At 36.9% G+C, this 25,699-nt stretch overlaps 1 protein-coding gene across 47 annotated transcripts in view; it reads left to right on the top strand.

Annotated features, from left to right (window-relative positions):
- ptprd.S (protein tyrosine phosphatase receptor type D S homeolog) overlaps positions 1 to 25,699 on the top strand; it is a 998,444-nt gene that overhangs the window by 668,246 nt on the left and 304,499 nt on the right. For all 47 annotated transcript variants that reach the window (XM_041574091.1, XM_041574084.1, XM_041574101.1 and 44 more), the window contains one exon: positions 11,816 to 11,850. The gene's annotated coding sequence lies outside the window, so the exon portion shown is untranslated. The remainder of the gene's footprint in view (positions 1 to 11,815; positions 11,851 to 25,699) is intronic.

Consider the following 25,699-nt stretch of genomic DNA (forward strand, 5'->3'; position numbering starts at 1 on the left):
TGTGTTTTTATGCCTTTCATTTAAAGTTACCAATTAAATAATGTGCCTGTTGCAAATCACTCCCCCGTGAACACTCTTTAATGAAATTCATACAAAAAAAAAAAAGAAGACACCAAATTTAGAATGGAAACGATAAAATATCTTAGAAGCATTACATTTCGTTTTGCAGTTGAGCAGACAGAAAATACCCAGCATGAATTCCTTTTTACATGCAAGACTCCCCGTTGCAAGACATGTTTTAAAAGTGCTCTGCCTATTTGATATTTGACAACTTGACATCTAGGAATTGCGAAAATTGCTTCCCATCCGTGTATAAACTTGGCTAATCAGCTAGATATAGGTTAAAATTTCCATCAAAATACAGTAAATGGCCTTGCCTAGATCTGAATGTAACCAAACCAACCTAATGTAAAATAAAACACTGTTACTTTGTAGCAATGTGATTCACAGTTTCAGGATAGTCTTTAAATGGGTTAACTTGGGATAAAAAACAAGCAATTATTAAAAGAGCAAACATTTAACACGGGAAGTGTAAAAGCTGACTGCTAATTGGATTCTGTCCAATGTGAGCATACGCATATTTCTGAATAACCCAAACACATATAACTTAAAGGGCAAGGAAAGTCCAGAAAGCTGGAGCTTACAATTTTCTAAGTAGCCCCTAGAAACTCCAGTTATAAACACAGGGGCCAGTTCCTCTTTTGTTTAAATATTACATTCCACCTGGTTAGGACAGTACTGCTTCCTGCTCAGTTAACTGTACTGTACATGCATATCAGAACAACAGAAAGAAAACAATGGGGTAGCTGATAAAATTAGACAACATAGTGGTCTGCAGAAAGAATTGCCCCTTTAAAGGGATACTGTCATGGGGAAAAAATTTTTATTCAAAATGAATCAGTTAATAGTGCTGCTCCAGCAGAATTCTGCATTGAAATCCATTTTTCAAAAGAGCATACAGATTTTTTTATATTCAATTTTGAAATCCGACATGGGGCTAGACATATTGTCAATTTCCCAGCTGCCCCAAGTCATGTGACTTGTGCTCTGATAAACTTCAATCAATCTTTATTGCCGTACTGCAAGTTGGAGTGATATCACCCCCTCCCTTCCCCCCCAGCAGCCAAACAAAAGAACAATGGGAAGGTAACCAGATAACAGCTCCCTAACACTAGAAAACAGCTGCCTGGTAGATCTAAGAACAACACTCAATAGTAAAAACCCATGTCCCACTGAGACACATACAGTTACATTGAGAAAGAAAAACAGCAGCCTGCCAGAAAGCACTTCTCTCCTAAAGTGCAGGCACAAGTCACATGACCAGGGGCAGCTGGGAAAATGACAAAATGTCTAGCCCCATGTCAGATTTCAAAATTGAATATAAAAAAATCTGTTTGCTCTTTTGAGAAATGTATTTCAGTGCAGAATTCTGCTGGAGTAGTACTATTAACTGATGCGTTTTGAAAAAAACATGTTTTCCGATGACAGAATCCCTTTAAAAACTACATTATTCTACTTTCCACATAACTTGAAACCCCCTCCCACTTACTGTGCACACTGACGCAGGGCCCATTGGTGTGGGTAGGGGGGAACCAAGCCTCAACCTTACAGAAAACTACAAGGACCAGTGAGGTTTATTTAAAAACAGTTTAGTTTACAGTTAATTTACAGTTTAGGAAATCTTTATTGGATGTCCTACAAATTAGGATATCACCAAACTTTTCCTTTTCAGAAGTAAAATGACTCAACACACTATTAAAATATTGATGATGTCTTCATGCTTCCAACTTTTCATCCAACAGTAAACAAAATAATGTCACTGGTCCTGAACCATTGAAGTAATTTCCATAATTTCCAGATTTAACTTCTTTATAGCGTGAAGCGAGAAGAAAAATGGTCAAACTCAATGCTGCATCAAAGTAGTAGTATGCATTAGTACTAATGTATAGTAGAGACTGGGGCAGTCCTGGGGTACTTAATGATATTTTAGCTCTTTGTGCTACAGACTCTAACATATTATTGGTATTGGTGCTCTTATTGCAGTATACAGCATTATATCTGGAAATTCATACATTATGCAGAATGCATTGAAAAATGGTAATGCTACTCTCCACAGTATACTGTTTAAATATACAGTTCTCTATGCTAGCCTGGGTCATTGTTACTCTGTTTTAACAAGGCAATGTCTTGCTGTTACCTGACCAATGTTCCCTCTAAGGTATTCGCTCGTGTGCATGTGCACAAATTTTGAGGGCAGCACACACACAAATTCTGGTGGACACAAGGAATTTTGAGTGAAAACACCATGGTACAGATTTACTAAGGGTCGAATTGAAAATTTCAATTTTTTTTATGGGGAAAACTCTCAAATTCGAATAGTGAATTATCCAAGCTCTAATCGAGTTTTAATTCGAATTCATATTTCGAGATTTATCACACCTGCCGAGTTCATGTATAAGTCAATGGGAGATGTCCAGCGAATTTGGACATTTTAGTAGCCTTCCTGTCATTCAGGTTTTTTTGGAGAAAAAACTCAAATAGAGTTTAATCTAATTCAATTTGGATTTGATTCAAATTTTCGAGTCAATGAAATTCATCCAAAGTTTAGATATTTGACTTTTTTTTATAATAATAACCCCCCAGTCGAATTTTGATTATATTCGATTTTAATAGAGTTTTAAAAAAAACTCACATGAATTTGAAATTCAAACTTTTATGAATATGCCTCTAAATGTTGTATTACTACTGACCTGAGCACCTCATTTTTAAAAACTGAGCACACAAGTATACAATGTGTGCACACAATTTTTTTTCGCACATAGCCTAGAATTAAAGTTAGAGGGAACATTGCACTGCACGTATCCAGATTTATGGCAAAAATTTTATTTTATATGCTTGGTAAATTGTAGCCTTTAGGGGAAGAAACTTAGGTCCCAAGATATTTACATATTCTGTAAATGTATTTTTTTATACTATAACAAATTCAACATGATACTGTATTACACAAGTAAATGCAAAGCAAAAATTGTGCAATTCCCTCTTCAGTAGAAAAAACTGTGAGTGATGTCACTGTTACACAGCCTGTGCTTGTCATGCTGGAAAAAACTTTTGATGATGTTCCAGAATTTATAAATAATCCCCATTTCACCCAGACCAAAACCAAACATTTCAACGTGTAACGTTATCATGATGAGTATTCTCATGACTGGGCATGCCATGATTTGTCATCGGTTAGACATGTAAGAAATGCTAACAACCCACACAAATATCCTTTGCATTGTAATATTCTATTTTTATGACAGACTGACATAGTGTAGCTGGATCTGTTTAACAAAGTGGCTCCGTTGGCATATTTTGACACTCTCAGCTGAAACTTCAGTCTCATCTTTCTAATGGACAGGATCCAACTATTGCATGCAGCAAATAAACTGACATCTTTTTATATCAATTGTAACAGTATTTGCATGCTTTGTTTTCAGCTATATATAGAGCGCCTTCCAAAATGAGCCTTTGACAAATAAATTCTGCTTTTGTTATGGTTACAACCATTCCATTAAATTTATTTCTTATTTCTGGTACTCTCTGTTAATTTTCTGAACTACAAAGGATAGACTGAAACAGGGGATAATTTACTGCTAGGAAAAAATATTATGAATAAATGATGCATGGGCAATGCTTCCAGACATTTTACATTATGTCTATGTTTTATGGGATGGATATATGTATGTGAAGGTTATATGTTATTTAGACACTTTGTTTTTCATTCTGGCTTACATCATGCAAAACATCCTGGGTACTTCTGTCCATATGGTGTTCATTTATGAAGACATAAAAAACAACGTCACTCTATTGGCATTCTTTCCAGAGGTTTGAAGTGTAAGGCACCTAAAAAAATGTCCCTTTACTTCTGTAACTCAAAAATAGGCTAGAAACTAACACATATTGGGGCAGGATTTCACAAATGTGTCAAAAAAGTAGAAAAATGTCCTAATTCATAGACATATTTTCTAACATATATCTAGGGCACATTTACTAAGCTCGAGTGAAGGATTAGAATAAAAATACTTTGAATTTCGAAGGTTTTTTTGGCTACTTTGACCATCAAATTGGCTACTTCGACCTTCGACTACGACTCGAACGATTCGAACTAAAAATCGTTTGACTATTTGACCATTCGATAGTAGAAGTAGAAACTTCGACTACCTACTTCGCCACCTAAAACCTACCAAGCACCAATGTTAGCCTATGGGGAAGGTCCCCATAAGCTTTCCTTGCTTTTTTTGATCAAAGGAAAATCGATTGATGGATTAAAATCCTTCGAATCGTTCAATTCGAAGGACTTAATCGTTCGATCGAACGATTTTTCCTTCGATCATTCGATCAAACGAAATGCGGTAAATCCTTCGACTTTTGATATTCGAAGTCGAAGGATTTTACTTTGAAGTTCGAATATCGAGGGTTAATCAAAATGTGCCCTCAAGTGTGGATAAATGATGTCATTAAATGGAAGCATGGATATCTTTGTGCTGTAGAATTTTTTGATTTTTCAGCTTCGAAATTTGATGTTTGTCATTTTTTCCGCCACAATTTCATCACTGTTAGTAAAAAAAAAAAAAAAATGCTCCCACATTATTTGGATTGTTAACATTTTTGAAGATTAAGCAAAACAACAATAAACTTTGTACTCTTTATTCAACACTTTTGAAAATTTGGGACACAACCACAGAATTTGTAAACATTTTTGCAATTTAGAGACCAACATTTTTGGAACTGTGTCCCCTATTTTGAGAATTCCTCCCATTCTGTTTTGGTAATCTAGCTCCAAGCGATCAAAGGCCATTAGCAATGAAGATCTGTGCCTCTGAAGATGCCGCATAGCACCCCATTGATATGAACCTCATTTTCTGCTTGATTTGCTAGGACTCCTAAATTTAGCTTCTCATCAGCTGCCCAGGCCATACTGAGCATGGGAGTGTCACTGACTCTCAAAACATTGAATGTAAGCTCATGTGGACAATTTAGAAGGCCTGTAATAAGACTACCCAACTTTAGGGCTGGTATATATACAGCATTTCTAGCTATAGTAATTTTATGGCTTTAGTTCATCTTTAACTGAACTTCAAACCCCAAAGGGCCAAAGTCAGAAAATACATAGTGAATGGAAACAAATGGTCTCAATATTAGATGGATATGATACCATTGTAAGGAAAGTTTTAAAAATCAAAGAAAAAACTGAACTGAATGCCAAATAATTGTATACTTTAGTTAAAAAAGGTAACTTTTCTTTTAACTAAAATAGACTGTCTTTCATTGCATTTTAATCTATATCCTATCAGTTGCAGTCTCCACAGTAACTCCACAGGCTGGTTTGGTAATTTACCAGGCCGTTAGAAATGATTACTATACAAAGAGAGTTAATGGAAATGAAGTAGATGCTTTATAATGGGATGACTGTTTATGGAAATGAAAGTCTATAAAGCATCAGCTATGAAAATGATAATTATTTTAATTCTGAAGGAAAAGGCATGCAGAGAAAGGGAGACAATCTTAAAATATGCTTTGGCAATTCAGTAAAATTTGTTAATAAAATTAATTTATCTACTCTACTGTTTTCCCCATCTCTGCATGTCTTCAATTAACATATAATCTTTCATAACAGTTTGAAGTATTTGATAAGCTTGGTAGTCTCATAATTATAACATTTATAAGGACAGAGATCTCACAGCCTTTCTTTACGTTTTGATAGGGATAAAGGCCTTAGTGGACTGTGTGTTACCAAGCATATGAAATTGCTGTTCCCTATATTGTCTGTTCATCAACGTTTTGTAGCACCCTACATTTTAATCATTGTATAATAAACTGCTTCATCTATTTACACCTTGCCACCCTCCAGATGTTGTTGGCAGAATAGTTCTTAAACTAGGGCCATACAAAGAGCAGCATTTAATACAAAAACAATTTGGAATACATTTTATTGCGTTGCACATCTTATTTAGCAATTTTAATTATTTTAATTATTACATTTGCATGCATTTGTGGGTTTCTACAAAGATTAATATTTGCATAGGATGAGTGGTTAGCGGTATAATAACACATCTGCTATAGTATTTCAGATCACTACTAGGATGACAACTATAGAGAATGGGTTGATTTTTTTTTTTAATTTTTATGGCTTAATATTTATGAAGTAAGTGCCATGTGCAGGGTGCAAAATCCACTTCATTTACAGTAATCTAAGGGAACACTGTTTCGCAGAATTCCACTTTAATTGCAAAGTAGGGTGCACAAGACTTCCACCAGGAATCACCAGGCTTCGTAGTCCTAATTTAGCAGGGCCCTCAAAATGATTAGCCAATTTCCACTGGATGTGGGGTGCATGATTTGGATGCAAATTTGCATCCATATTGGTAAAACTTCTATATGCCTGGACCATATTTAGGTTGGGTTATACAGCAAAGAAGATGCAGACAACATTTTCAAGAAAGGCTCAAGTACAGAGGAGCACAAATAGGCACCTGCAATGTAGTGAATGACATCCTACAGCCCGAACCTTGCACCCATTTTTTGCAGTTAGTGCTGCATCTTTCGACTGTAAATGAGCCATATTATGTACATGTACTAAAAGGAGTACTATTTGTTGAGGGTCTGGTAACCCAGGCTAGGAAGTATAACATTAAGTTAAACACAATTTTGTGTTTAAGGTGTGAGTATTTATAGATAAAGATTAAAATTTATTGTAATGACTTCCTGCATCATTTTAATTCCTGTGCCTAAATAAATGCACCTGCTCTTAGGCAGAATATTGTTACATTTATGATCCTCTCTCTCCCAGATGAGCAACTACAATGCTTATCACACTGTCTTTAATACAATCAAGGGAGATAGTGGTTCATGGGCAGGCACTACTCACACTACCCCTGGGCCTATAGGAACACATCCCAACTGACATGACTTCCTGAGCTAGTAGGGGAATGAACGCTTTGGGTCCCCTATTTATGTATATAGGGCTAGTCATTGAAATATACTAATTGGCATGATGCCCTTTATTAACTCTAAATATTTTGAGATAAACAGAAGTACCAAGGGGCCTATTTATTATGCTGTTTGCAAAAAAAACAGTGTAAAAAGCTGCATAAAATACATGGCAACTTTATCAAGAGCTTTAAGAAAATACACTGTTTTTTATGTGGCAATGTATAGAGAATTATTCCTCAAAATAAATCTGCCCCCAAGTAATGCACAGTGCATTGCCTGCAGAATTTGTTTTCCCACTGAAATGGATGGTTTATAATGTGTACATTTTGTACTGGATAATTAAAGCTTGCTACAGCTGTATGCTAAACTGATCAAATGTACTCAAGATGGATTCTAAAGGAATATTAACTGCAGAAGTTATCCATGCATGCAACCTCATTGGTAGCCCTCAGATATCACAGTTATAAAAGATTAGGGATATGCAAAGCTCCTGAAAATTAGTTAACCAAACTGTTTTATTAAGAAGTCAACATTTTTGATGGTTTGCCAGAAAAGTAATTTAAGGCATACTAAATCTACTGAACTGTTTCCTGTGTACGGTTCTGTTCTTATTCTTCAAACGGAGTTCTATAAAATGGGAAATTAGTTCTCTATAATATGGGAAGTCACTTTTATCTCTCTTTTATACTCAAGATGTTCCTTTCACAACTTTCATAACAATCAGGTTCCGTACTATCTCTCGACTATACTCAATACTCACTAGGAACGTAGGGCCTTCATTTAATCTTACTGATCTTACTAATGATTAATGGGGAAAAATGCGAACTGTAAGAAGAATGACAAGAGAAAAAATGTATACTAATGACATTTTTCATTAACTTTTTTTATTAGGAATCAACCATCCATTTTCATGGTTATAGCATAGACAGCTTAATAATTTGTTCCTTAACACAAGTTCTTCCTGAATTTATTTAAATGAATACTGTGCCCTGTTTCAATATATTCCAAGATGTGGTGCATCTATAGCTCCTACAGCTAATTAAAAGGAGAAAGGAACCATAGATAGTGAGCTCAGATTGAGGAAACTTTCTCTATATATACCTTTGCATAAGATTGTGTAAGACTGAATGTTTGATGTGCTATATCTTTGCTGTTCCAAAGGTTTTATTATCTCCATTGTATGAATCAACTGCGCATTAAAGGCAAAACTATTGCTTTATTATGTGGTGGGCTTAAGAAGACGCTTCACTTTTTTTGTGTGTAAATTTCAAATAGCAAATTGCTTTGATATCTGTATTTTAGTGATTAATTAACTGCTGTGCTATCTTTCTTAGGGGAGATTCACAAAACTGGAGAAAATTTACTCTGGAGTTTTAACCCATGGCAATCATAAGTTTGCTTTTATTAAGCTGGCCATAGATGCAAAGATCCGATTGTTCCCCCATCTCCCAACCTGCCACTAACCATTCAGATCAAATAAAGTAGTAACAGAACAGATCAGCTGATGTTCTGCCCCTGACAGCAATCGTACGAAAGTTATGTCCGACAAAGCTAGTGACAGTCTCCTGCTGAAAATTGTCCGATCGGCAATACATGCAGAGATATCAGCAGCCAACAGAAATCTTTTAACCTAGCTGATCAGCCAAACGACCGATCTCCATGGGACGAAAAATGTCGGGACTCTCCACAAATGGTCTGAAAATCATACGAATCGAGGATTTGTACAATCGGATCTTTGCGTCTATGGCCAGCTTTAAGATTTTTCTTCCCGAATGACTGATTTTAGCGAATTCCAACCAATCCTTCGAAATTATAGTGCGGTTAGTGGGATTCGAACGATCATAGATCTTACGATTTTTCGGCCGACATCTGTCAGGAAATTGATTGGCCAGGTTAAAAAATCTTTGTCGGTCTATCTATGTTTGCAGGGCCAAGCAGGCAGCTCCCCTTTGTTTTCCTGGCAAATTGGTCTTTTTAGTTGATGGACAATTCATACGATCGTACGATCGTTCCGAGATAATCGTGGTCTCACGATGAGGATCGGATCTTTTAAAAATCTCAACATCTATGGCCAGCTTTAGTCTTATTGATCTGTCCAATCTAATTACTAATTGGTTGCTATGAGTCACAATTCCAGAAAGAAATTGACTCTGAGCTTTACGAATTTCCCTCCCTCCTTACCCCAGCATTACCCCCCCCCACATGATTTTCAGCTTGGTAGGTGGATGGAAAAATGCTGGGCATTGTCCCTCCATTGTCTTAAGCCATAATCACCTAGACTTTGGTGTCTTTGTTGGTCAGGTGCTGTTTGGACACAGACTAATTAGCATGTTTTAGATAATTACCTGATCTAGTATTTGGGCAATTGAAACAGAAGGAAATTCCTACTAAGCTGGCAAAAGTTTTGCCATTTTTCCAAGAGCCATTGCCCGTAACCTTGAAAAAGGCACCGAGCTACAAGGAGGAGGCTAAAATGTTGACCATTACACATGGCATCATTTGAGGCCAAAGATGGCCCTTTGAATTGCACAATTTATTTTCAGTCATATAATCAGTCATATCTTTCTTGCTGACGTTAACCTATGAGATTCCACTCTCTACCAGTGTCAACAGATTGTTGCAAGGGAAGCAAAGTAATATAAATACTACCAGTATTCATTATAAGTGTATATATTTATAACAACAATATTCAGTGATCTAGATGTAAATACTCACTGCAGAGTATCCAAAAACAAATATTTGTTATTTCTTGTTAGTAACCCCTTTTCTTTTTAGTAAAATGCTTATTTAATAATATAAGCAAATACAATAAAACACTACAATTTGAGGTATAAAGTCCATCCCTCTTATGAACCTCTGTGCTCACTCACAAACGAAAGGCAAGCAGTGATTAAGTACACAGGACATTTCAAAATGGAGGCTTAAGGTAAAAGGAAGATGCTTACTGATACATACAGTATATGGAAATGTGATATAAATGATCTTTTGGTTAAGTTGTCCTTTAGAGCAGAACATCTTTAAAAAGAAAAGGGAAAGAATATCCCATATAAATTGCAAAACTCACTTAAATTAAAAAGAATAGAACAATTATGTAGCTTCCTGTTTGGTTTGGTCCTGGTTTGTTGAGTCTTTATCTTTTATCTCCACCTTTATGAACTGATTCACAAAAGTATAAAAGGCTGCTTGTGTTATATATATATATATATATATATATATATATATATATATATATATATATATATATATATACATATATATATATATATATATATATATATATATATATATATATATAAATGTATATATACTGCATTCCATTATAAAATATATCCAAAAAATAATATTCATTCCAATAACAATCACAGACATTTCACGTTGAATATTGAACATGCCTTTTACCTACTGTGCTCAGACTCCTTTCATGTGTAGGATTATTTTCATCTATCTACTCTACATAAAAATTAAATAAATAAAAGCAGAGAATTCACCATCCCCATAATACACTGTCAAAATGCTGCTAAGAAAATAAGAGTTCAGACAATTTTCTTAGACAATTTTCTCTCCAGTCAACCTCTAACAACATATTTAGATATCTGTGGCAGGTTAATGTAGGCCACATTCACTTGGCAACCAAATCAATCCAATGCAATTGAGGATGTGCTGTCGGACCACTAAAACCATTTTACAGTTTCTGAAAACGATAAGCCAAAATGAAGATCAGGTTAGAGAAACCTTTGGTGACAGAGTCATTTCAGATAGAGTTTTGCTTTGGCAGTCATCTTATTTTATTCCTTATCAACTTTCTCCGCAAAGCCAATTATTTTCTGTACTAGCACCAAATGATGTCTTGCATAAAAACTTAGCGTTGTCCTGAGTTACGCATAGTCATTTCAAAGAGGAGATTTTACATTGAAAGTATTGTATTAAATGTGTAAAGCTGCTATACATCAGGGCTATTGTGTGATATCTCTATGTTAATATAATATAGGCTGCTTTTCTCTTAATGTCCTTAAATTATTGGAAATATCTATGGGCCCAAGCATATTTTCTTATCATTATCTTATCATTTATATTTAGATAAAGCCATTATATTCTTCAGCAGCAGGGCTCAGAAGAAAATGGGAATCCTAATGATATCCAGTAAACATAACATCTAGCATCAGTAGTAGCATGCTAATAATGGCACAATTTCATTAGCAGATTTAGCATATTTACTATATGTTTTTGGTCTATGAGACTCTTAAAGATAAAGCCCAATAATGAATGTAACAATAATATAGCGGTATAATCATATACTATAGGAATATATCATTATATTCCAGAACTAGTATAATGGCCACAAAACATTAGTGCGCCTGCCACAAGAGTACAACGTTTTTTTTACCTTATCAACAATGCATTTCTTATGTAAAAATATTTAGACCTCCATCTTATTACCATTAGCACATTACAAAGGGATACCATGGTGAATGACAGAGGGTCTGTTTATTTCAGCCATATGTAACAGCAGAGCCTTTGCAGAGATAAGCTCTTTAGCTCTTTTGTTTGCTGTCAAGAAAGAATAGAAATTCATACTGATTCTCTGTTTGTATTTCAGTTGTATATGTCACTGTTCTTGCTATTCTGCATACAACCTGGAAAAGCATAGTATACTCACTAGTGAAGCTTGCAATAAATCAAAGTATATGGTAGGCTTAATGGAAACATCTAGTACACCCCTTTGACAATGCAATAAAAGGTGTATTTCATTGGAATATAATATCGCTATAATATGCACTGGTGTTTGTGCCTAGCAAAAATGCTTCAATTCAGATAAATGTATGTTTTCTTTGTGTTACAGGATTAGGATACAGCATATAAATAAAGGAGACTGAGGTAAGTCCTATTTTCATCTATGTTCTTGAAAATTATTATGCAAACTAACAGTGGAGATCAAAGGCAGAATTGGCAAGAGAACAATAACATAGTAGGTCAGACTCACAGCAGATTTAATAAATGTATATTTAAAATTGTCTTCAGTTAAGGATCAGGCTCCAGTAAGGATGAATGAGATTTAAATTTTTAAGTACGGAGAATAGCCATGCTAGCATTGAGCATTGATTATGTTGACGAAAATTGACCTATATTTGAGCATAATAAGATGTTTGATGAAAATCTGCAATGAAAGTGTGATAGCATCATTACGAGACCAGCACTTTAAAAGTGAATTAAGTGTATTAACAATGAAGCACCATACATTTTAACTGATGTTGCTGTTTTTGCTAGGTGAAAACAGCAAGTCACTATAGTATTATAGATGTCATGGCCTAGAGACACTGGGGGTCATTTATAAAGTTTGCGTAGTGCATATTTTTCGCAAATGGTTGTATTGCGCATGTTTTTTCCTGAATGCTAATATATTGCACTGCTCTGCCCGGTTTTTGCGAATTCGCAGTGCGAATAAATTTTCGCAAATGGCGCGCAAATGAGACGGGAGTTTGCGCGAGCGCACCCAATGTGCGAGGTTGTTGTGCGTGAAAATAGCATTGACAGTAACTTAAATTCGCAGTTTGCAAAACTGTTTTGCGAATATTTTATCCACCACCAAAGTTGTGTGCGTAATTGAGTCTCAGAGTGTGCGCATAAAGATTCACAATTTGTGAATTGTGAAATATTTAAAAAGCTCATAAAGACATTCGCATTGTGAAAAAAAAATGTGCAATTCTGTTTGCACCCTCTTATTCAGCTTTATAAATATAACCATGCGCAGGGCAAATATATTCACTTTGAGAACCAATCTGCCCTGTGCGAAGTTTATAAATGACCCCCACTGACACCAGAAATTAAACCTTTTTTTTGCATCTATCATTATATTTGCTTTGCATTCTACTTATAATTTTGCTATAAAGTATTGGCCTGATGCTTTTCCATTACATGTGACTCCATGTGTTTCTCTATGAGGGGGCTGCCATATATGTGCAGCAGGAGTCCGTTAGCATTAGAAACTTTAACTGATAAGCTGAGATGGGACAGGTTGGCAAAACAGTCAGGTTTAGAAACTTTAACGAACAATTACTTACAAAAACAAACCTCTCAGCAACAATCATGACCTATAGGTAAATCTTAATGTACATTCATATTTTAAAAAGTCGTTTTTTAGTGTCAGTATCACTTTAAAATGGTCCAAGGGTCTAATGTCAGTTTAAATAGATGGTGTATGCATTCTGTTCCTCCACACACAATCTAGGAGGCTTAAAAGTCTTGTATGGTCTGAACAGAATACTTTTACAGAAAGGAATTATATTGTCCTCTTACTAACATCAAATATTGGATATAATTGTTTTGGTTACAAGTGACTTCTAAAAACTCTCACCTTGAAAGTTATCTCAAAATGTCTGTTTATGCTTTTTTCTAAAACTGGTGGGATAATGCGACACTAATGTATCATGCCTTGTGATGTGTGATTAGTCATCTCCTGGGAGAATGCAATAAAAGTAAACAGAACAATGCTAATCATTTTTCCTTTGTTTGAACACTTTTTGTGTGCGTGTGTTTAATTATTGCATGAAAAAATGTGAATTGTTGTTCTTATTTTTGTTAATTGTTTTGTCATTTATGACTTATGATATTCTGAAGTTTGGGTCTCTAGTGATGACTGCCTGATTAGTAGAATGTAGTTCTCTCTCTACAAAGCCTCTTGTCAGAAATGGAATTCATTATTCAATACTTACAGGCAATTTAACAAATGCTTTTCCTAATCAAACATGGCTTGGTAATGTACCTGCAGAGTGTACAGGGGACAGCTACAGGCATCCCTATAATTATTGAGCTATTTTAAGCACCTAAGAATATTATTTCTGTGTTGGGTTGTTGCAGTTTAGGATTGGCTTTGCACCTAGAGAAGAAGGATAAAGCAATGTCTCTAGCATTATTTGTTAGTAGCGATAGCTATATCAATGGTTGAGCTTTTCCATTTTTTTTTAGTTTTTACTTTGGTATTAGAGTTACCCTTTTATAAAAGTGGATTACATTTTCCCATTTCCCCAATATTTTGAGCAGATAAAAACCCCTTTTTTGGGGTCAAGAACTGGTTTTTATACGATATCTGCAGACAATTTAACACAGTTCAAGTGTATGAGCTTGTTAAGCTCATTTAATTTGTTTTTTTTTTAATTTATCTATCTATCTATCTATCATCTATCTATTTATCTATGTATCATCTATCTATGTATCATCTATCTAACTATACCCCTTGTATTGTTTTTTAATTAATTCTAGTGTCCAATGTCAGTGTCCAATATCTATCTATCTATCTATCTATCTATCTATCTATCTATCTATCTATCTATCTATCTATCTATCTATCTATCTATCTATCTATCTATCTATCTATCTATCTACATATATATATATACATATATATATATATATATATATATATACATGGGTATTTATCTATACTCGGAAGCACACACATGCACTCACACAAACTTATGACAGATGCACATGTTACTGTCAGTGTCAGCAAGTCTTTTTTACATTGAGCCAGCACATATTATTATTACTGTCAACCATACAATTAATGGGATCACCTGAGTGTCTATTCTTATCTAGTACTGTCACTGTTCTATTAAACACTGTTCGTCCGCCTTTCAAACAATAGCAGTGGTATGTGAAAATTCTAAAGAATGATTCATTGCTTTGATTAATAGGTTGGAATTACCATCCATGAATGTAAAGCCTACTGTATGTACAGTTCTATAATTGGCAGTATCATTTGTCACTACTTGAACGTTGTGTTAAGCAGATATTGTTTTAATTTAAATCCACTAGTCTAAAGAGATCTGCGAACATTTCCTTTTGTTCTTCAGCATGTTAATGGAAAATCATTCCTGACAATTAAAGCTCTTCCGTAATCTTATTTTAAATATACATAATGCCTGCTTTTTTCCCTTTATGTTCATTGAACCTAAGCCCCAGGGATTGATTTTGAGGAAATTCTCTAGATAACCTAGCACGTATTGCTATCTACTTCTATAGCTCCAATTAAATATATTTTTAGGCAAGGGTCCAAGGCATGCAACAATTATTTGATCATGGCATAATGTAGCTATGGAAAGCAATTTACTTACATAGCAAAGTCGTTTTGGGATTTCAATTTATTCAAAATCAAGACTTTAATATGGCTTTGACATGTCTAAATCAATTAGCGAATTTAAGAAGTAGTAGGATATGTATGGCATAGGGTTTTTGGGAAGGAATATATACAGTATCAGCTGAATCTGTTCAATATTAATACTATTTTTAGTCTCACATCAACAAAATAAAGATGAATAAAGAGCATACACTATATTTAATTCTTATTTGATATACACCCTTTTAAAGTTTAATTTTTTTGCACATTAACTCTCTCTCTCATTCTTTCTACAATACCTTTCTTTCTCACTGTGTAGCTGATAAACTGTGCACCCCAAAGGGGGAGAGAGATTTTGGTGCACACCATTATTGATTACACTAGGGAAGCATGGAGATGCAGTGGTTAGCAGTGATGGAATCCTAGGTTTGATTCCAGCCAGGACACTAGATGCAAAGCATTTGTTGTGTCCAAAAATGTACAGTCATGTTAACTGGTTCCTGATAAAATTGATCATAGTGTGGGTGAATGCGATAGGGTTATTCAGTCTCTATATACAAACCATTTTGAATTTCTTGGTACCCTCCCTGATCTTTTCTTTCACAAGTACATCCAATGAGCAAATATTAAAAAGGAGGCTGCACCTGTTTGATGCAAAAGTGGGGTGCTCCCAATATTTATTTAAGGTGCAGTAACTTTCACATATGGCTTAAACATTTGGAATTAGTTCAGACCTCAAGTGAATGTAATAGGGGACCACAAAATGGGACAGGGACTGATGTGATGTATAATATCTGCAAAGCAGTGAATATTTTGGTGCTATATAAATAATTAATAATTACACATGGAGCTGCTCATGCAATCCTGGCTATACCTAGTAAGCCCACCTATACTTTTGCCCCATTCATTTTGCCAACACCATTTTACATTTAATAATAAAAGTCTAAATATGAGAATGGGGTAATATGGTCTCTGTTTAATAAAGTATGAAAATGAAGACTTTTATATTAGACAATGTTTATATGTCTTTAATTGCAGGGCTCACTGTATCCATTTTAGTATCACATTACTCATTACATTGTATCTTCCAAACTCTGGTAAGAGCATTCTGAAAAATTCAGAGGCTCACTACATTTCTCAAGTTCTAAACAACAGTTAAAAAAACAAATTTTACACTAACCTTCAATGCACATCTTATGGATCTATGCAAAAACTTTTGTGCAGTCAGCATACTACTGCCATTGATTTTAGTTCTATTGATTTGAAAGTAGTTAAACTCTAGCATGATGAAGTGAAGAGCAAGACAGGTTCACAAAAGGGCCATGTTTCTCTAACTTGCATTTTTAAAATCCGCATTGCCATACATTTCTGACATCTTAACATTTAGTTTTACATAAAGTACAGAAAAGTGCAAGATGTAGCAGACAACTCCAAGGAAATACTGTTTTGTGTTAGGAATGAATTGTATGGAATTGGCGGTTCTTTTATACTGAAGATGTTACCTTTTGTTACAATTTAGCTTTTGTTCAGAAAGAACACTGGTCCACAATGCAATGGAGAAATTCATGCTGGTTACTGGAGAATCATTGTTAAAATGATATAAAAGTGCATCCGTTCGTAACATAGACATTGAGGCTGAAACAACACATGTATTTAGTTGGAACCTTCATATTTATTAAGCAATACGGTAATATGGGCAGTACACAGGAATACATGATTAACACGGCTGTCTTGCAATACTATTTTATACTGATTCTAGCCAGGCAGTTATTTATATTTATTTTTATATACATCCTGTGCTTGTGTGGGTTTTGATCCAGATACTCCAGTTTCCTACCACACTCCAAAAATACAGAAATTGAATCCTGGAAAAAATATATATTGGGGGTTATCAAAATCCGGATTTTTCAGATTTTTTAAATTAAAAAAGTCCAACCAAACTAGAATCCACGATTTACCCTTATTTATCAATAAAAAAATAATAGTCAAAACTGAAAACTTTTTTTTGAATTGTGGAACAAAACCTGTGATTTTTTTTTGGACTGTCATGTGAAAAATCAGATTTTTTTGTATTTGACACTGAAAAGTCCAAATTTTTGGTGAAATTGTTGGAAAATCACAAAATGTTCGGATTATCATCAGAAACCCAGCACAGACAATAATATCTGCCATTGACTTCTACCTCGACAGCTTGAAGATGGAGCATTTTTGATTTTGGACTTTTTACAATAAATCTCCAAAAATTTATTTCATAGTAGAAAATTTTTGTTTTGAGCATTTGGACTTTAATAAATAATACCCTTAGGGGCAAATTTATTAAAGGGCGAAGTGGATAACGCTGGCAAAAATTCGCCAGCGTTACGTCATTTTGCCACTTCGCCAATTTACTAACGGGCACTGACGTAAATTCGATACCGAAGGAGATGGCGCAACTTTGCAATCTAACGCCAGGCCAATTTTCGCACTGGCGAATGGATGTAACTACGCTAATTCACTAAGATGAGGATTTTCCTGAACGTTACCTCTTGCGCCAGACTTGCCTTCACCACCTCAGACCAGGCGAAGTGCAATACAGTAGATAGGAGTTCCTCAAAAAAAAGTTTCAATTTTTTCTAAGTCCCAAAAAAATGCTTTATACAGGGTGAAAAAGAACGAAATTTTTTTTTGGGGTACCCACCTTCCCCCCTACATTTGATAACATATGGCAACTAAATTATACTGTGGACATGTATAGGGCATTATAAGAACTCTATATAATTTTATTAAGGTTCCCTGGCCTTGTGTAGTGTAATGTATTTCTTGCTATAGTCAAGTTTATGATCCACAAGGTCCTTCTCCAAAATGGATTTGCCAAATGCAGCCCCTTTAATGGTATACTTTTACATCCCTGTAGCATTACCTTGCATTTATCTACACTGAATCTTATTTGCTTCCTAGATTGCCAGTTTGTCAAGATACTGCTGCAGGGATGCCACATCCTCCAACCAGCTGTTCAATTTTCTACTAACCTCATCATAAAAAGTGAATTCAATTTGTCTGACATGACCTATACTTCATAAAGCCATATTGATTACTGCTCATAATTCTATTCTCTAGAACACAGTTTTAAATGTAATCTTTTAACAAATGTTCAGATAACTTGCCCACAACAGATGTCAAACTGCTGTATGGCCTTCCCAATGTGTTATTGTGGTTTAAAACAGCTAGCATCAGAGACCAAAATTATGATGGGCACCAAAGGGGCTAGCGAAGGTGCAAGGGACTGGGAGGAGGGTGGTCAGTAGTGATGGGCGAATTTGTCCCGTTTCAATTCTCCACGAATTTAGAGAATTTCCCGCAAAATTCTCAAAACAGCGGAAAAATTGCGACAAAATTTTGATTTTGTCAAAGTTGACGCCAGCACCCATTAAAGTCAATGGGCGTCAGTTAATCATCGCCAGCGTCTAAATTGTTGCATCAAAACTTTTACCGCAGGAATTTGCCGCTAATTCACGACAGACGACTCTATATAGGGATGTTCACTATGGACTAACATATCTGACATCAATTGGTGATTAATAAAAATTAAGAAGCCACAGCATACTGATTGACTGATACACACTCCTCTCTCATCTTTATATCTTTTTATTTGTATTGTCACCAGAACTAATGTGCATATCACTGGCAGTCATTGCCTTTATTGCTTGTTTCTTCATTTTCTAATGAACAGTGTCATATTTTGGCATGATATTGTTTCTTATGCCAATAATAAACAATTGTCCTTTGTTGCACTCTTTGCTTTATGAACATATAAGAAATGGCCATAACCAATTCTGAGTGATGAAAATGTGAACTGTTCTCCCATTACCATTGCAATTAATGGTATATTGGAAGTACAGACAAAAAACATTCTGTTGCATTGCCCTGAAGGATATTTGTATCAGAATAAACACCCTTTCTGAGCATACAGTTAGACCCCATTTTATACTGTTTAAATAGGTTTGGGGGGGGGGGATTGGTGTTAAAAGTAAAAGTGTAATCGCCATTATTTTATTTGTGTTATGTTAAATCTTTCATAAAACAGGTATAGTAATTAGCAGTGACAATAAATTTTAGTAAAATGAACAAAAAAGGTAGCCAGAACGATTTTGATAAAATATAGTCATAACCATTAGTCATAGGTGATAATCATTATTCGAAGCAGTTATCCCGTAGTATTGAAGTATGCTGATTAATTTTAATTTTGTCTAAATAAATATGCAAATAATTCATGTGAAAATGGGACAATAGAATTTGTAAAGAGCCCCATTGAACACAGACCCCAGCACCCCATTACTATCTATATGAACCATCAATAACATCAAATCAAAGTGTTCATCATCTAGAAAAACCCTTGTGCTGCTCTGAATATGGACACTGCTCTGCTGCCAGGTATTTATCTTCAATAAATGAAGATCTTTCACATCATAACTGAGGGGGGGGGCAGACAATGTAAACATATTTGCTATCATAATATGCACTGCCTTAAGAGCACTTGGAATCTAAGCAGGCAGCTGTATATGCAAAAATGTGGTGCCATGTACTGTATACTGCATATATAAGGACATAAACTGTTTATGTGGTAGGTTACTTAGAGCTCACCCCATTGACTTCTGGAAGTATAGCAAGGAGGCCTTGTTACTGGTAGGCATATTAGAACTATATATTATATATATATATATATATATATATATATATATATATACCTAATTAATCAGACAAGCCTTTTAATAGTTCTTCCAAGTAAAAACACTTACTTTACATATTTTACATATCATTTGTGTTCAGCATTCAAGCAAACACAATTATAAATATTATTTTTTGAGGCTTTAAAAACTTGTTCATTTTTTTTAATTCATTTCAGTCAATTCTGAAATACCATTTCCACAGGGTTTTATTGTATCGTAGCGCCTGACTAGTTCAGAGCAGCCAATGAGAACTTCGGCTCAGCCAGCAATGACAATGATTAATGGACACCTTGCAGACGTACTTAATGATTATCCCCATCAGAAGAAGAGAAAGACATGCTTAAAAATGTATGGTCACTGCAGTTGTGTTTTAGGTTTTGTGCAATTTAGAATATGGCACTGAATATTTTTCTTACTAAGTATCTCTAGCAATATAGGAAATTCCCAATGTCTTTTTACTCTCAGCAAATAATCATTCTGGATAATGTGATCATTATTGTTCATTGGTTTCCATAAATATAATTCAGTGACAGAAAACTATAAACAGAAATGATGAAAATCAAAAGGGCGCATTTAAAAACGCAGTTCGATGTCTGAAGAGCAATTTTCAGATGCAAACAATCATGTTCTTTACCTACAAATAAGAAATCTGAGAAGTCAACATTAATTGCAGGTGCCCGCTAGGAAACATTCTCCGAAACTTGTGGAATTAAGGTCCACTATGGCAAATGTATCTAACTACAGTTGTGAGTGATCGGTGTAACTCCAACATTTGTTGTCAATAATGGAATTACGATTATGATACGACATTTGGCAAAAGTCAAACTACTAAGTGAACTCAGGTCCAGGCTAAGTTTCTAAGACCACAGGGCAAATAATATGTATACTAGTAAATAGTACAGGCACTACATATAAAAAAAAAACATGTTTTCAGTTTGAAAGACACAAAAATAATATTATATTGCAATATTATGTTGCAGGGCATATTTCTTCACCTTCTTTACTGATAGTGAATCTGCAAAAAATTGATCAGCAATGGTTTGCTGGTCTCTTAGGCATGCAAGGAAGAAAAGGAGCTTTAACCATGTCTCATTGGACATGGATGCAGCCTTTAGTGTAATTTCCTACTGTTAAAGAATAAATTAGTAAAAAGGGGGTGAAGGCCTGCACAAATGCTCAATGCGCATACGACATGTGTAGCATTTGCATAGGCATGTAGGGAGATGATTTCGAGGAGAGCCAAGTTCCATATGTTTAATTAGACAAGGAATAAAACTGTAATAATTCAGTAATACTTCAAAGAAAAGTAATTAAACTAGATTGTCATGTGCAATAAATTATTCTCCTCAAGTAAATATGTTAAATAGATATTAAGAATCAATGAGTATATTCATAAATATTACTCAGGTCTATGCATAAGGTAACAATTATTATTTTCTTTTATTTATACACTCTTAACAAATTCCATGTTGATTTACGGAGATTGCCCGTCATTCAAATGTGTCCCTGCCTGATTCATTACTTGCATTAACACACACAGGACATATTTTATATTAGAGCACATAGTGGTGCAAGGGTTACCACTGCTGCCTCGCTGCCAGCTCTTGGATTCACTCCCAACTAGGAAATATCTTCCACACCCCAAGGGGCAGATTCACTAAAGGACGACGTGGCTAATGCTAGCAACTTTTCGCCATCGTTACCATCCGCATCGACATCACCAATTCACCAACAGGCACAGGCGTCAATTCGCTAGCGAAAGAGACTGTCAATAGTGTTCGACCGTACTCTAATCGCCAGGTGACTTTTCACCCTGGTGAAAGGTCGTTACTCCGTAATTCAGTAAAGTGGGGATTTTACTGAACGTTACCTTTTTAGCCAGAGTTGACTTTGCCACCTCAGACCAGGTAAAGTACTAAAAAGAAGCTAGATCTTCCTCAATCTTCTGTCACTTACATCATATCCTGTGTGCCGAAAATGCATTAAAGTTCCAAAAACGCTGCCGACCTTTTCTGAAGCAGAATTGCCTGCAAAAGTCTGGACTTAAACTTTTTTAGGGTAACCGGCTTTCTCCAGACATTTCATAACATATGGAACATTAATTTTACAGTGGGCTCATGTATAGGGAATTATATAAATTCTCTTGTCTTTATTAAGGTTCCCTGGACATCTTTAAAACTTTAAAATACCCGCCATATTCAAAGTGCAAGATCACTAGCAAATTTTCGCTAGGCACAAAAGAACACTAGCGTATCTTTGCTATGAAATGCTCGCACTGCCGAAGTAATGCTAGGGAAAAGTCACCAGCTCTTGGCACCCAGGGCACAACACATATTAGTGAATTAGCGTAGTGGAAGCCAATTTGCGCCTGGCGAAGTGATGCGATGTGTTGCGAATCGGTCGCTGACGACAATTGGCCCTTTAGTGAATCTGCCTGCAAAAGTATATAGAGAGAGTCAAATCAAGTGTCAAGAGTGAGTTTATTGTCATTTTATCCATATACGTTTGTACAGTACACAGTGAAACTAAACAATGTTCCTCTAGGACCATGGTGCTACACACAACATAGATGTACCAGACAACAGACAAAAAGCGCAAGTGCAAAAATATGCAAATCCTGCAAGACAGGACAGCACAGTGCAGGGACAGGACAAGACAGTGCACACTCAGCAGATGTAATATGTTAAGTAAATAATGCTAAACGTCAGACATGATGGGTGTATCATTGTGATATGATAGTAGTAAGAACATGATAAAGAACATGATAAAGTGCAGATGTGCTCAAAGAGAACAATTGTATCCAATGGCTATTTATTTATACAATAAAGTCAGATGGAGTGTGAGAGAGATCCGTCCGGTCCCTAGTATTCAGGAGCCTTATGGCTTGGGGGAAGAAACTGTTACACAGTCTGGTAGTGAGGGCCCTAATGCTTCAGTACCTTTTTCTAGATGGCAGGAGTGTGAACTGTGAGGGTGAGGGGTGTGTTGGATCAGCCACAATGCTGGTGGCTTTATGGATGCAGCGAGTGGTGTAAATGTCCGTGATGGAAGGTAGAGAGACACCTATGATCTTCTATGCTGTCTTCACTATACTCTGTAGGGTCTTGCGCTCCATGACAGTGCAGTTCCCAGCCCAGACAGTGATACAGCTGCTCAGGATGCTCTCGATAGTCCCTCTGTAGAAGGTTTTGAGTATGGATGGTGGGAGATGGGATTTCCTCAGCTTGTGCAGGAAGTAGAGGCGCTATTAGGCTTTCTTGGCTAAGTAGCTGGTGTTGTGGGACCAGATGAGGTTCTCCGCCAGGTGGACACCAAGGAATTTGGTGCTTTTGATGATATCCACATTAGAGCCGTCCATGTACAGTGGCAGGTGGTCACTCCTTGTCTTCCTAAAGTCAACAACCATCTCCTTTGTTTTGTCTATATTGAGAGATAGGTTGTTGGCTCTGCACCAGTCTATTAACCGCTGCACCTCCTCTCTGTATGTTGAATCGTCATTATCACTGATGAGACCAACCATCATCAACTTTATGATGTGATTTGTGCGGTGCGTGGCTGCACAGTCATGTGTCAGCAGATTGAACAGTAGAGGACTAAGCACACAGCCTTGAGGGGCTCCGGTACTCAGTGTGGTGGTTCTGGAGATGATGTTTCCAATCCTGACTGACTGAGGTCTGTCGGGCAGGAAGTCCAGAACCCAACTGCAGAGGGAGGTGTTCAGTCCAAGCAGCCTCAGCTTTTCTATCAGATGCTGAGGAATGATAGTGTTGAATGCTGAACTGAAGTCTATGAACATTCGAACATAGGTGTCTTTTTTTGTCCAGATGAGAGAGGGCCAGATGGAAGATGGTGGCGATTGCATCGTCTGTTGAGCGATTTTGACGGTATGCGAACTGTAGGGGTCCAGTGCTGGTGGCAGCAGGGTTTTGATGTGTTCCTTGACAAGCTTCTCAAAACACTTCATGATGATGGGGGTGAGTGCCACAGGACGGTAGTCATTGAGGCAGGACACTGATGATTTCTTCAAGCACTGGGACACTGGTGGTGGTTTTGAAGCACTTTGGGACAGTGTAGGTGTTCAGGGAGATGTTAAAGATGTCAGTGAAAACATCTGCCAGCTGATCTGCACATTCTCTTAGCACTCTGCCAGGGATATTGCAGCCTTCCATGGGTATTCTCTTTCCAGAGTCATCCTCATGTCAGCCACTGTCATACGCAGTGCCTGGTCACTAGGCAGAGTGATGGTCTTCCTCATTCCTGTGTTGTTATGTGCTTCAAACCGTGCATAGAAGTCGTTCAGTGCATCTGCAATGGAGGCGTCACTGTCACAGGCAGATGGTGTTGACCTGTAGTTTGTGATAGCCTGGATGCCCTGCCACATGTGCCGTGTGTCACCATTCTCCTGGAAGAAGCTGTGTATTCTCAGAGTGTATGCGCACTTAGCTACTCTCAGGAAAGTTTGGCTGTTCTCAGGGTGACTTTGTCACCTTCCCTGAAAGCAGAGTCTCGGGCCCTCAGTAACACACATACCTCTCCAGTTAACCACGGCTTCTGGTTGAGGTGTGTAGTGTTGCACTTGGAGACAGTGACATCAATGCACTTTGTGATGTAGCTGATTACATCCAAGTTGATATAGTCACTGTAGGTTGCAGCCTCCCTAAACATGTTCCAGTCAGTGCACTCAAAACAGTCCTGAAGAGCAGTCATGGCTCCTGTTGGCCATGTTTTCACTTGCTTCAGAACCGGTTTAGAGTGCCTGACGAGTGGTCTGTATGCTGGAATTAGCATAACAGAGATATGGTTTGAGTATCCGAAGTGTGGGTGGGGCTCTGCTCGGTAGGCACTGGAAATGTTTGTGTAAACCTGATCCAGCATGTTTGGCCCTCTCGTAGTAAATTCCACATGCTAATGTAATTTAGGGAGCAATGACCTGAGATTCGCATGGTTAAAATCTCCAGCAATGATAATCAGTCCATCTGGGTGAGTGTTTTGTATGTCCGTGATAGCGCTGTATGTCCCTGTAAATAAAAGTGTCTGCACTTCACAACAACAAACTCCACCAGCGGTGAGCAGTAGCTCGACACAAGCACAGAGTTCCTGCACCATTTCGTGTTGATGTAAACACACAGACCACCACCGCGATTCTTACCGCTCAGAGCAGCAACTCTGTCAGCTCGAACCGCAACTAGGCCATCCAGCTGAATGGCGGCATCCGGGACTCTTTCGTGAGCCACTTCTCTGTGAATACGAACATGCAGCAGTCTCTGAATTCACGCTGGGTAGTTTGCTGGAGTCGAATGTAGTCCATTTTATTTTCTATGGAGCAGACGTTAGATAGTAGTATGGATGGGAGAGTGGGTCGGCTGGGGTTAGTTCTTAGTCTAGCACGGACTCCTGCTTGCTTTCCGCGCTTCAGCGTCCTCAAACACTGTTTCCGAGTGCTTCTCCTCCCGCCATTGGCCCCAGACGAGACCGTGGTCAGAGATCCCGTACTGTGTGCAATAAGCCATCATTTATCGTAAGATATGCATGATTGCTGTACCGAAGGAGTGTCTGGCAATTATAGACCTGGACCTTAGTTGTTCTGACATCCATAGCTTCACAAAAAACAAAGTAAAAAAAGCACAAAAACCACAAAAAAAAGAAAGCACCTTGTGATCCGGAGAAGCCACTGCAATCTACTGTCACTCCGCTATCTTGTCCGCCACTAGGCCCACAGTCTCCCCCGAGGTGCCCCACGTCACCAGGCCAGCAGTCTGCCCTGCAGTTCAGGCCCCAGCTCGGTCCCATGTACCTCTACTACTCGAGTCCCCGGCTACTGTCGAGGAGGTAGGCCCTGTTTTGTTCTCCGGCTCTGTGTGTGCTAGAGAGCCAGTTTTTCCTCCTTTAGGCTGCTGGTGTGGGA

The sequence above is a fragment of the Xenopus laevis genome, chromosome 1S (assembly GCF_017654675.1).
Source record: "Xenopus laevis strain J_2021 chromosome 1S, Xenopus_laevis_v10.1, whole genome shotgun sequence".
Taxonomy (NCBI): domain Eukaryota; kingdom Metazoa; phylum Chordata; class Amphibia; order Anura; family Pipidae; genus Xenopus; species Xenopus laevis.